The sequence below is a fragment of the Falco naumanni genome, chromosome Z (genome assembly GCF_017639655.2).
Source record: "Falco naumanni isolate bFalNau1 chromosome Z, bFalNau1.pat, whole genome shotgun sequence".
NCBI lineage: Eukaryota > Metazoa > Chordata > Aves > Falconiformes > Falconidae > Falco > Falco naumanni.
Window position 1 is genome coordinate 73,381,593 of NC_054080.1, and position 10,644 is coordinate 73,392,236.

A 10,644-nucleotide genomic window follows, 5' to 3' on the forward strand; every position below is an offset into this window, starting at 1 on the left:
AGTTTGTTTCTCCAAACTTAAAAACAAGCCTAAGTCTGACCACAGAAAAACAGAGAAAATCTTTACCAAAAATTCAAGTGTGTATCATGTTACACTAGCTACCTCTTGGCATAATTAGATCACCAACACGTTCATACACGTAGCAACTTTCTCTGCCCACTGCCTAATTTTAACATCATCATCAGGGCAGCCATTTATAAAGTGGGAAAAGCAGAAATAAGTATGCAAAGTCATCCATTAAAACTTCACTATCCTACAGCCATGGGTCTGCACTGAGTAGCTGAAGTTGTATGCACAAGTCTAACCACTAACCAAACTCAAAATTATACTTATTATACTTAAAAATTATACTTAAACCATACATGACATACTAGGACAGCTCAACACAACACAGCAGATAGAACCACCTGAGCAAGGACAAAGGTTGTCACTGGAAGAATTGTTTTATATTCTTCCTGGTAAGAAACTACATGTGTATTCCTGGAGTCATAGCTGCTTTTAATTTGGCAATGTACTATCACAGTCACGTTCCCCCTTCCTCCCTTTCAAGCTTAGAAACACAGCAGTTGCACAAACATATACAACTAATGTTACAGACAAGCTGCAAGCTCTCACAGAGGAACAGGGAGCCTAGAGCAGTTTCCTACAGAAAGTTTCTGTGTACCACATACTACCAATCCAAGGGAAATGTAACAGCAAACAGCATTAAAGTAGGATGGCAACGGGCTTTTGCCTAGAGCACAGCAGAAAAACTTAACGAAAGAGCAGCATACATCTAGACCGGCCAAAGCCATCTATACAAAAATGTTTCAAATTACTAGTTTTACAGTGTGCTTACTGGAATAGCCAGTCACTCTCATCTACAAGTTTTAGCTGCTCTACAAATTCCTTCTGAAGGAACAGTTTAAAGTAAAGGATGTTCAGCTGTATAAACTTCCTCCTTCCACCCTAGAAAAAAAGAAAAAGGAGAAAAAAATATTACAAGTCTAGCCAGATAAATAAATAACTGAAATGAGGGCTGGAGCATGAATTCAAATAGGTCATGCAAGGTCATTAATGTTTCACATCACTCTTAAGAAAGAGCAGATTAGTTTGAGAAGCAAAGTGAAATTCAGTTGTTTCATAAAAGAAAGTCTCATTATTATGAAACAAGTTGCTATGTTCTACATGATCACTCTATGAAGAGTTTTAAAATGCAACTACACAGTATACTCTTGGTAGAATATATATGAATGCTTCCACAAAATACAACACCAAGTACCATTCAGGAATAGCAATTAGTGCTAGTATATATGTCATTTAGTTCAACCCCATATTTATCTGAGAGCCATTTAAGACAAACACAAGTATATTTCTTCAAAAAACCCCAAACAACCAAAAAAACTCCATACACTAATATATGCATAAATACCCTTCCCACAGAACACACACCTCCAGTAGGTAATCTGAATGGGGTAATTCTGTAGGCTGTTAAAATATCATTAAATCTAATTAAATGACTCTTAAGTCTAATTAAACAGTCATTTTGAAGTCATACCAGATTCCCGACTGCTTTCATGTATATGAACGAGGGGTTTCTTTCATAGTTCTTGCTTTTCATCTCAGAGAGAATGGGCTTGTGGCATTTTAATTCTTTAGTGTGCAAAAGGAAAAGAAAAAATATTTTGCCGAGGCTTTTCACTCCCTGACTTAAGTGACAATTTCTTAGCTTTTTCCTGGGCTAAACAGAGTGTTTGTAAAATAGTAACCCAAAAAAAAACCAAAACAGAAACAAACAAAAAGGCAAGTTTTGAACAACCAAAAAGAAGGAATTCTTTTAGGTTGCCCTGAGAGAAACATACCACTTCCGCTACACCTCCTCAAACTTTGGAGAAAGTGTTTAAATTGCACAACAGCTGTCACAACATGCACTGGAAAGGACTCGACAAGAGCCTGATAGTCTCCTAAATCATTCTCTAGCAACACCAAGGATGATGACCATTGCAAAGACCAGAAATGCCAGGGTATAGACAAGACAAATGCCATTACACCTACCTGGTCTTCTTTACATACCATGCTAGAGGTACGTTAAAAATATATATATATATAGAAAGAAAGAAAATGGAGGGCAAAACCCCAAACTGTTTTTAAAACTTCTGGGAAATACAAAACACCACCACATTTTAAAGGAACTTGAAAAGCTGAGAAACATCATACATCCCACAAAATCCAAAACTTAACACAACTTTTTATTTTAAGACTAAGAACAGGTAAAGTTTATTTAAGTAGACCAGTTAATAAAATACAAAGAAATCCTAAGAATGCGGAATTGAAAACAAGAAATCTTTCCTCATAATACAGATTGCCAAAAAATTGTCTACTATAGGCAGTCTTTCCTCTTCCCACCCCCTCATCATTTTTGGCTCCCATAAATGAAAGATTTGTTATAGCTCCCATGGAAGATAAAGTACTGAACGCCAGGGCTATGGGGGAGATGACAACTCCTTGTGGGTATATGCATAAAAGAGCTGCAAAGCTGGATTCTCTTCTGTAAGAAACCTTTAACAAGAGTCTAATTAACAAGCTCTGCAAGCACTCCTAATACGCTACTTTTCCCCCTTTTGAGGAAGGAAGAAGGGAGGTGAGCTGTGTTTGTGTTAGAAGCCAACTTATTTTTCCCACAGGATACTTCACCTCTTGCGTAAGTGCATTTTATACATTGAATGTGAAACTCAAGTCCTCAGTGTAATTAAAAAAGCACACACAAGCACACAAAAGCAGCATTACCAAGTTTAGTGTGTGTCACATCTCAATTTTTTCCATAAGAGATAGCTAAACACAAACATTAAGACTGCAGCTTGTGCATCGCAATGTCCATAATCCTTCAGCTGTAGAGATAAAAACCCATGAAGTGATGAGGGCTGCCTTTTCCTAGCACTGTTTAAAGGAGGAAGTCACCCCTCAAAGGGTGCAATTATTGGAACTGATGCAAAAAAAAAAAAAGGTCAGTATCCTGATTCAGCAGAGCTTTATGACAAATGTTCATTTGCCAGAGTAGGGATAAAGGAAGTACCATTAATACAATCCTGTTTTGTAACAGGAAATCACTGCTAGAAATTCACTAGGGAGCATCAAGACATCTCAAAAAAGTATTTCTGCAATGAATCACAGGTATTAACGAGAAATTTCTACAAGCAGTGGCATTTTTCCACTTCCAGAGCAAATGTGATAATAAATACTAAGCGCTGCCATTTCATAGCTGCAGCAAGTTAGCTGTAGAGAAGTGCTTAACCTCAAGGATTCTCAAAAGCTAACGCAAATCACATGCTTTTAACCATTAGCTCCAAAATTAAGTATCTAGTCCTCATCTTCCTTCAACTTAATGTTAAACAATTGTTTTCAGGAATACAAGCCACAGTAAACATCCTTAGGTTGGTGGTAAACCTATCTAGTTAAAAGAAGCAACGCTGAAGTGGTGGTAATCTTTGGCCTCAATAATTTCATTGAAACTGTGTTTTAACACACAATACAGTCTTTAGGTTTAAATATAGAAAACAGATTAGGGTAATATCCCCCACTGATTTACAGTGAGATTCATGCAAACCACAGTAAACAACAACACTGCCATATTTGTTTCCTTTCATTAAATTGCATTAAAATCAGAGCAAGGCCTTTCAAGCAATGTTAAATTAACTCCTTGAATGGCCTAAGATCCAGTGATACAACAGTAAAACAGCTTTAGCTTTATTAAGCAAAACTACCAGTTTACAGTAAAACTGCACACTATGCACACTGTTCATGCTAATGAGTTACCCTTTATTGGTAAGTGCAGAATTCAGTTAATTTAGGTGTCAAAAATCTTGCACCTCTTTCAGAATACCCTGAGAAGCCTCCATCTCAGACAGTGCTCTTCTGCATCAAAGCATGATTCATGACATCAACTAATTTCCCCTTCCCCTCCCAAAAACACTTTAATGCAGTTTTTTAACCTTGTGAGGTTACAGAAAAGAACTAAAGACTCCATGCAAGATCTGGCAACATAAGAAGAAAAAAAAAAAAAAAAAAGAAAAAATCAAACAAAGGTCTGCAAGAATACCATTGCCACCATACACTTACATCTCCTTTGTGTGAATACATCTACAGTCACAGGGGAAAATAAAGGGGCTTCAGAAGCACCTTCTCCCGAAGTACACACCACCATTTATTCTCTGGATGATTACTTTCTGAATCACAAGAGCCTCTGCAGCAGCCAGCACTGCAGAGCAGCCAGAGGCAGCCACACTACTAGCATCCCTTCTGCTGCCCACATTCAGCACCCAACTTCTCAAACGCTTCACGTGCCTAAGCTCCCCTGACCTACTGTCCAATACCAAGAACATGCCCAAACCTGAGCATCTCCTTAGCATTGCCAAAGCCACAGGACCACCTGGAGGCATTAGCCATTGCCCAGCCTCTTTAGTTGCTTGCATATAACCGCAGCAAGCCCATGATGTCTTAAAAAAAAAAAAATCCACCAAACACTTCATCTCTGACTACCTTCTCATTTCCATCCAGCCGAGCATGTTCTTCTGTTTCTCAGGCCAAAGCAGAAAAGCCTGTATGAAGTGACCAAAAGCAACGGGAACATTTCCCCACTCTGTAACAGCACAGTTCAGTTTTTCCATCTTGAGTAACCCATCCTCCTATCATAGGAAAAGTCAAATGGAACAGAATTTTTTTAAACTTAATGTCACCTATAAAGCCAAATAATCCTTGGGTTGGTTAATCTGCTATTACTTACTAACGAAAACACACTGAAAAATGCACTGAGAAGCCCAAGCACTACACAAGAGTGGGAGTGATATATATACAGTTAATCCCGCTCTAAACAGAATCAGACATCAAAGATAGCAAAGGCCTTGAGTAACAGTACAATCCCTCTATCTGTTCACAAATCACTGGCAAGGATGTGCTGAACTGTACAAATTTAAGCATTTGAGCCCAAAAGTTACAGCTCTGTAGATAACGCATCAGTAACAAATCTACAGCTGTTGCTCCCCACTCCAGAATGCTTTGCATCAACTCTCTACTCAAACTTCCTTTCGATATTCAGAATTTGCACAAGTTAAAACAATTTTTAATGGATTCAGCTGAAGCAGTACCAGCCTCTGTGGATGTTATACAGCCACTACAAACTCAGGCAAGAGTGTCAATATGTGCAGTTTGTTACAGCATTTTCAGAAACAGTTCTAGACAGTTAGGCGAAATGTTGCATCAACAAGACCTTAGACGCAGTGAATTACAGGAGAAGATTAGAAGAAAATCAAAATGTGACATTGCCCTGATTTGTTTACTTGGCATATTAGACAGCACTCCAGGCAAAATTCTAGCTCAAGTGAAGTCCAGGCAAATTTGTTATTCAACCATTACACACAACTTTACTCTGGTCTTACTCCAGTTCTTTTGTCTGAAAGTATCTGTCAACACACATCCCGCTCACTGAAAAGCACAGTGAAAGAGACAAGACCCGCTGCATGGACTGGGATATATCACTACTCTTCTCTGCTTTCAATTTCCCCATCTCTAAAACAGAAACACACCCCACCCCCCCTCAATCCCCTTGTGTGCCCCTCAATTTTGAGGCCATATTCTCTGGTTTGATCATACATAAGATACATTGCAGTCCTGAAGACTTTTCCATGTTCAGTGCTTAGTACAACAGAGCTAGATTGGAATTGAAGCATCCAGTTACAACTAGAAATAGAGAAAAATGATGCAGCCTCCCACTTGTAAAATGCCAGTTCTTAAATGAGAAGCCCACATGGATAACAACAGCTAATACTTGCTTATATTTCCTCCCTTCTTAATTATTCTATATCAACCATTCAACTAGATGCTCTTCAGAATGGGCAAACATGACAATCCATACAGATGCAACATTAAATCTATTGCTTTAGGGATTAATATTCTGAAATAGCCCTAAGGCAGAACAGTCATCTGTTAAGGCAGGAGTTAGGAAGACAGGAACATCAATTTAACTTCTCTAAGACACTGCCAAGCCCCACTCCCATAAACTCTGCCCTTACGCTTTTGAAAGGTCTTGGAAGGGCATCCTGCTGAAAACTCCTATAGTCTAGAAATACTTTCAGAGACTGTGCTGATAACATGACTCCCCTATTCAGCTTCCAAGTTTCTGGGTAGGGAAAGTATTTTAGCTGGCAAACATTAGAAAGCTGGTACCTTTCTAAACATTACCCAAAAATGGAAAAAGAGTTGGGTGTGTTTCCACTCCTAAACAACAACAACAGAAGTACTAGGAATTCAGGTATTTTCTATCCTGGAAAACTATCAATGCTATAAACAAGCGGAACATCAGCAAGATTAACACCCACATCTTAGCAATAATTAAGTGATTTTTAACTGATTTGATTCAAGTTGCTGAAACTTATATTCAATAGCAGCAGCACTGGATGCTGTACAAATATTAGAGAAGATCATCACATGTTTATGGTACTTCTCCTAGCCTTCAGAGACCTACCAAGCTTCACATCTCCCTTGGAGTTATCATGCTGGTGTCTCAGGCAAGTCCTTGTAAACAAGGCCATCAGAAAGCACTCGCCTGTCAAACTCCCTAGAGACATTGCATGGTGTCCCAGTACCTTTGGGAATCCAGACATCTGCAATAATCAAGAACAGCTCCCTGCCTCTTGGCCATTATGAGGAAGGAAGTGGAACATCCTCAGCTACTGAATATACAGTCACAGACTAACAAACATACAAATTCTTTTTCTATCGTAATGACTGAATAAACTCAGCTCTCCACTTTAGACATCCGAGCCCTCCCACCCCCCACCATAGATTTAGGTGAAAAAACCCCACACATCTTATTTTACAGTATTTTGAATACCACTGACGGCTTCCAGGCACAAATGCAAAAGGAGGCTATGGTAGCTTTAGAAAAAATACGTAAGTTATTACAGCATTCATCTAATAATGCAAGACCAGCCTGCAGAGGAAGGACTTGAGTCAAGATGTAACACTTCCCAGACAAACGTACCATCCATTACGTTGGAGGTTTTCTCCTTCAGAGGTGGTCTCAAGTTCAGCACATTGACTACCACCATCACCTCCAGGCATTACTGGCCATCCCATTCTGGATCTCAACACAAGGGAAGGATGCTTTCTTTCACTGCTATGTACTCTAACTACAGCAGCCCTCAGCAAGTACCTAGACTGTTAGCTAGTCCTAAGTGCCAGTGGACATCTTCAGTTGTTTCCACACTACACCAGACTCGCATTTGTCTCTGGTCGTTTGACTCTGATAAGCTCTGCTCTAATGTATTACCTGAATTACAGCTATTTGCACTACTTTCTCTGTACCCTAAAAGCAAATTGTTAGATGACCCCCAAGATGTAAGAAGCAGCAAGGACTGACATCTCTGAAAACAAGCCCCAAGCCACCTCAAATGCAGAGCTATTATTGCTTGTGTGCATTCACAGGCACCTAGACAGCAACTCCAAGGAATGCAAGCAAGTGAACAGGCTTCTCAGGCATGAAGTATGCACACAGCAGGAGGGCCAGTTACTTGAATCTATAGCCCCGGAAGATGTTATGGATTGCTATGCCCACACCTTGGGATTTTCAGTAGTCCACTGTCTCAGTCGCTAAGCAAGGCTCTAAAAGCTTCAAACTGATTTGTTCTAGTTTTGCTTGGTTTTTCTCCATAGTTATTTCCAGCATTATCCCTGTGCAAAAAGAACAAGCCCATAATCAGCTCTTAAAAGGAATGTGATTAGGTTATTGTTGCAGTAGAATTTAGAAATTGCCAACATCTCACACAAGGCTAAGTTCTTAATGTTTTTCCAGGCACTGCTTCCCTCTCAGAAGAGGCACAACCTCCTTAACAGAGAGGGGTAGAAGAAAAGTAACACCGTCAGGAAAACATAAAAAAAGAAAGGCATGAGGCAAGTGAGTGAACCCTCTTGTGAAATGCTTACATCGCTTCATGAGATGAGTAGCCTTCCGCCTAACTTCTTCTCCACTTGATGTTATCCTTCTCTTGGTTCGGGAAAGGAAAATGGAGGGGGTAGCACTTTATTGCTTTGCTAGCAGATGCACTCTTGGAAGAGGGAACAGCACAGGGCCAATGTTTTTAGAGACTGGAATGACAGACGTCTGCTACTGCATACTGACTTACTGGCACTGAACTTGGCTTCAACTCGAGAGAAACCCTGAGCTCATACCAAGCCTCGTTCTATTCAAATGCTCTTTCAGTCTGGTTCATATGGCTGTTATGCAATTCTTCTATTAGTAAATAAAATCTCATTGACAGCTTTCCATGAGTGCCCAAGACAAGAGCCAAGCAGGTCACTGATAGATATTTACCAAATTCATTAACTTCTAGTTAATCAAGGACATCAGAAGGCCTTTCAAAAATGACGTTATGTGTAATTTATGGCGTTTGATTTTTATTTTTTTTTAATAACACACACTAACCTGCAACCCACTGGAAGAAAGAAGACACTACAGCTTCTCCTAAAGTGGCACTAGACTGCAAGTGTTTTCTATCGGTTCTGTAATAAGCATGCTCACACTCACTATAGGAACAAACGGGAGAATTTGTTAAGATTCAGCAATGCTGATAAAGCTGAATTTAACTGTCTTCTCAGGGAGAAACTTAAGAATGTCACAAGTGGCAACAGCAGACTGCGGAAGGCTTGTGCTGCCAAACGCTGTGCAAGAGAAAGCCAAATCCTTCGCGTGCTTTTTTGGAAGTCAGGAGCACAAGTTCCTGGTTAAACTCGATGCGATTCATAAAGCAGACTATTTAACTTTTTCAATCAGCTACAGAAAATTCTGATGCTTCAGGCCCCCGCGGCCGGGGGCAGGCGCAGTCCCCGGCCGTGCCGGCGGGGCAGGAGGGGACGCAGCGGAGCCGCTCCAGCTGCCGCCCGCCGGGGAGCCGGCAGCCGGCCCGCCCGCCCCCGAGCTCCCCAGAGCGCCCTGGGGACGACCCCCCGCACCACCGCCGAGAGGCCGCCGTCCCCGGGGCCACCATTTCTGTCGGAGCGAGGCAATCCGAGGGTCCCCCCACCGCGGGCGAGTTTAACTCCCGTCGGGGCCCCCCGGGGGAGGGGGCGCGGCGGCGGCACTGCTGCCCCCGGGGCTCAACCCGACCCGCGCTGCCGGGGAGCGGGCGACCCCCGCCCTGAGGCGACGGGGACGGCCCTCGCGGCACCGCTCGGGGCTGCGGGACCCGCCGAGACCCACCGGCGGGCGGGCGGGGTGCGGGAAGGCGAAGCGGCGCTGGGCTGACCGTGCCGCGGTGCTCCCACTCGCCCCCGCGGGCAGCTGTCACGCCCCGCCACGCACCGGGAAGAGCGGAAAAAAACCCATAAAACTATAAACAAAGTAAATAAACAGCCAAGCGGCAGCGACTCACGGGCTGCGCGCCCCCGCGATGCTCTCCACTCGCCTACATCGGCGAAACGGGGCTCTCCGGCAGCTCCGGAGGGAGAGAAGGGAGAAGTTTCCTCCAGTTGCGCCCCGCACCGGGATTCTCTCCTCAGGCTCCGCCGGGGAAGCGGCGCCCGGCGGCAGCAGCCCCCCGCGACCGGTGGCGGAGGCGGGGGCAGGTGGGCGCCGCACACAAAGCCCTTATTCACAACGCCCGCCGCCGCCGTGCGTGCCTGCACGCAACCCCCACCCCCCCTCACACACCGCCCGGCGCCGAGCCGCGCTCACCTCATGGAGCGAACGCGTCCCGCTACGACCGTGCCCGCCGCCGGCAGCCGCGCACCCGCCCGCGCCGCTGCTGCAGGGAGGGCGGGGCGGCGCCGCCGCGCGCCCCGGGACACTCGGCCGCTCCGCGCGGATAGGGCGGAGGGGGGGGGCGTGGCATCACTCCGCGGCCACGTGACGGCGGGGAGCCGGAGCCCCGCGCTCGCGGAGGGGGGGGGTCACGTGGCGGCGGCGAGCGCAGCCCCCCACCCCCACCCCCGGCTGTGGCGCGCGGCTGGGCTCTCGCCATGAGGAGCGGGTCCGTGAGGGGAAGGGCGGGAAACGTGGAGTCGTCACCCGGCGTGCTGTTGGTGGAGTTCACCCCTGCTCCTTGAAGGGCGTGTGGGGAGGAGGGGGTGCCAGATCCTCTCTGCCTCTGGACGCCTGCTGGCCTCCTCAGGAGAAAGTTGGGGGGGGGGGTGTGTGGCAAAAAATACGTCAATTTCTTAAAGGAGTGCAAGTGCTTCAGCACATGAAAGAAGTCCAGCACTTCAGTTCTCACCAAAGTTTCCCCGTGTGTCAGGTTCCCCTTTCTCAGACCTCTTAGGTAGGAAGGACTGCTTGAGGAGAAAGAGAAGGGAGGCACTTCTTGTTTAATATCTGCATTAATGACCAGTCTAGTGTTTGGTTGCACAGGACTTTAAAGGCTGGGGCTTTACAGCTGTGTCAAGGTTGTGCTTCACTGGATATGCTCCACAAGTCTCTTTTCATTGTAAGCCAAACCGGTCTTCTCAAAGTTGAGCCTCTAGAGCACCCTTTCTTGAGTCTCCCGGCAAGCTGGTGGCAAACCACCTTGGTACATTGCTAAAAAAATCACAGTTGCCTTCACCTGTGCAAGGAACTGAACACTGACTGTCTGCAAATTGTCCTTTGAGTGAGTTGGTGAGCCTCTGCATACTGTCCCA

General features: G+C 44.5%; 1 protein-coding gene across 2 annotated transcripts in view; it reads right to left on the reverse strand.

Annotated features, from left to right (window-relative positions):
- RAI14 (retinoic acid induced 14) overlaps positions 1 to 9,828 on the reverse strand; it is an 87,307-nt gene extending 77,479 nt beyond the window's left edge. The window contains exons 1-2 of one of the 2 annotated variants that reach the window (XM_040579906.1): positions 9,704 to 9,812; positions 839 to 948 (exon numbers count right to left, since the gene is read on the reverse strand). The gene's annotated coding sequence lies outside the window, so the exon portion shown is untranslated. Of the gene's footprint in view, positions 1 to 838; positions 949 to 9,703 lie in introns of both variants that reach the window. The other variant, XM_040579905.1, reaches the window with a different exon arrangement.
- Between the last annotated feature and the right edge of the window lie 816 nt (positions 9,829 to 10,644).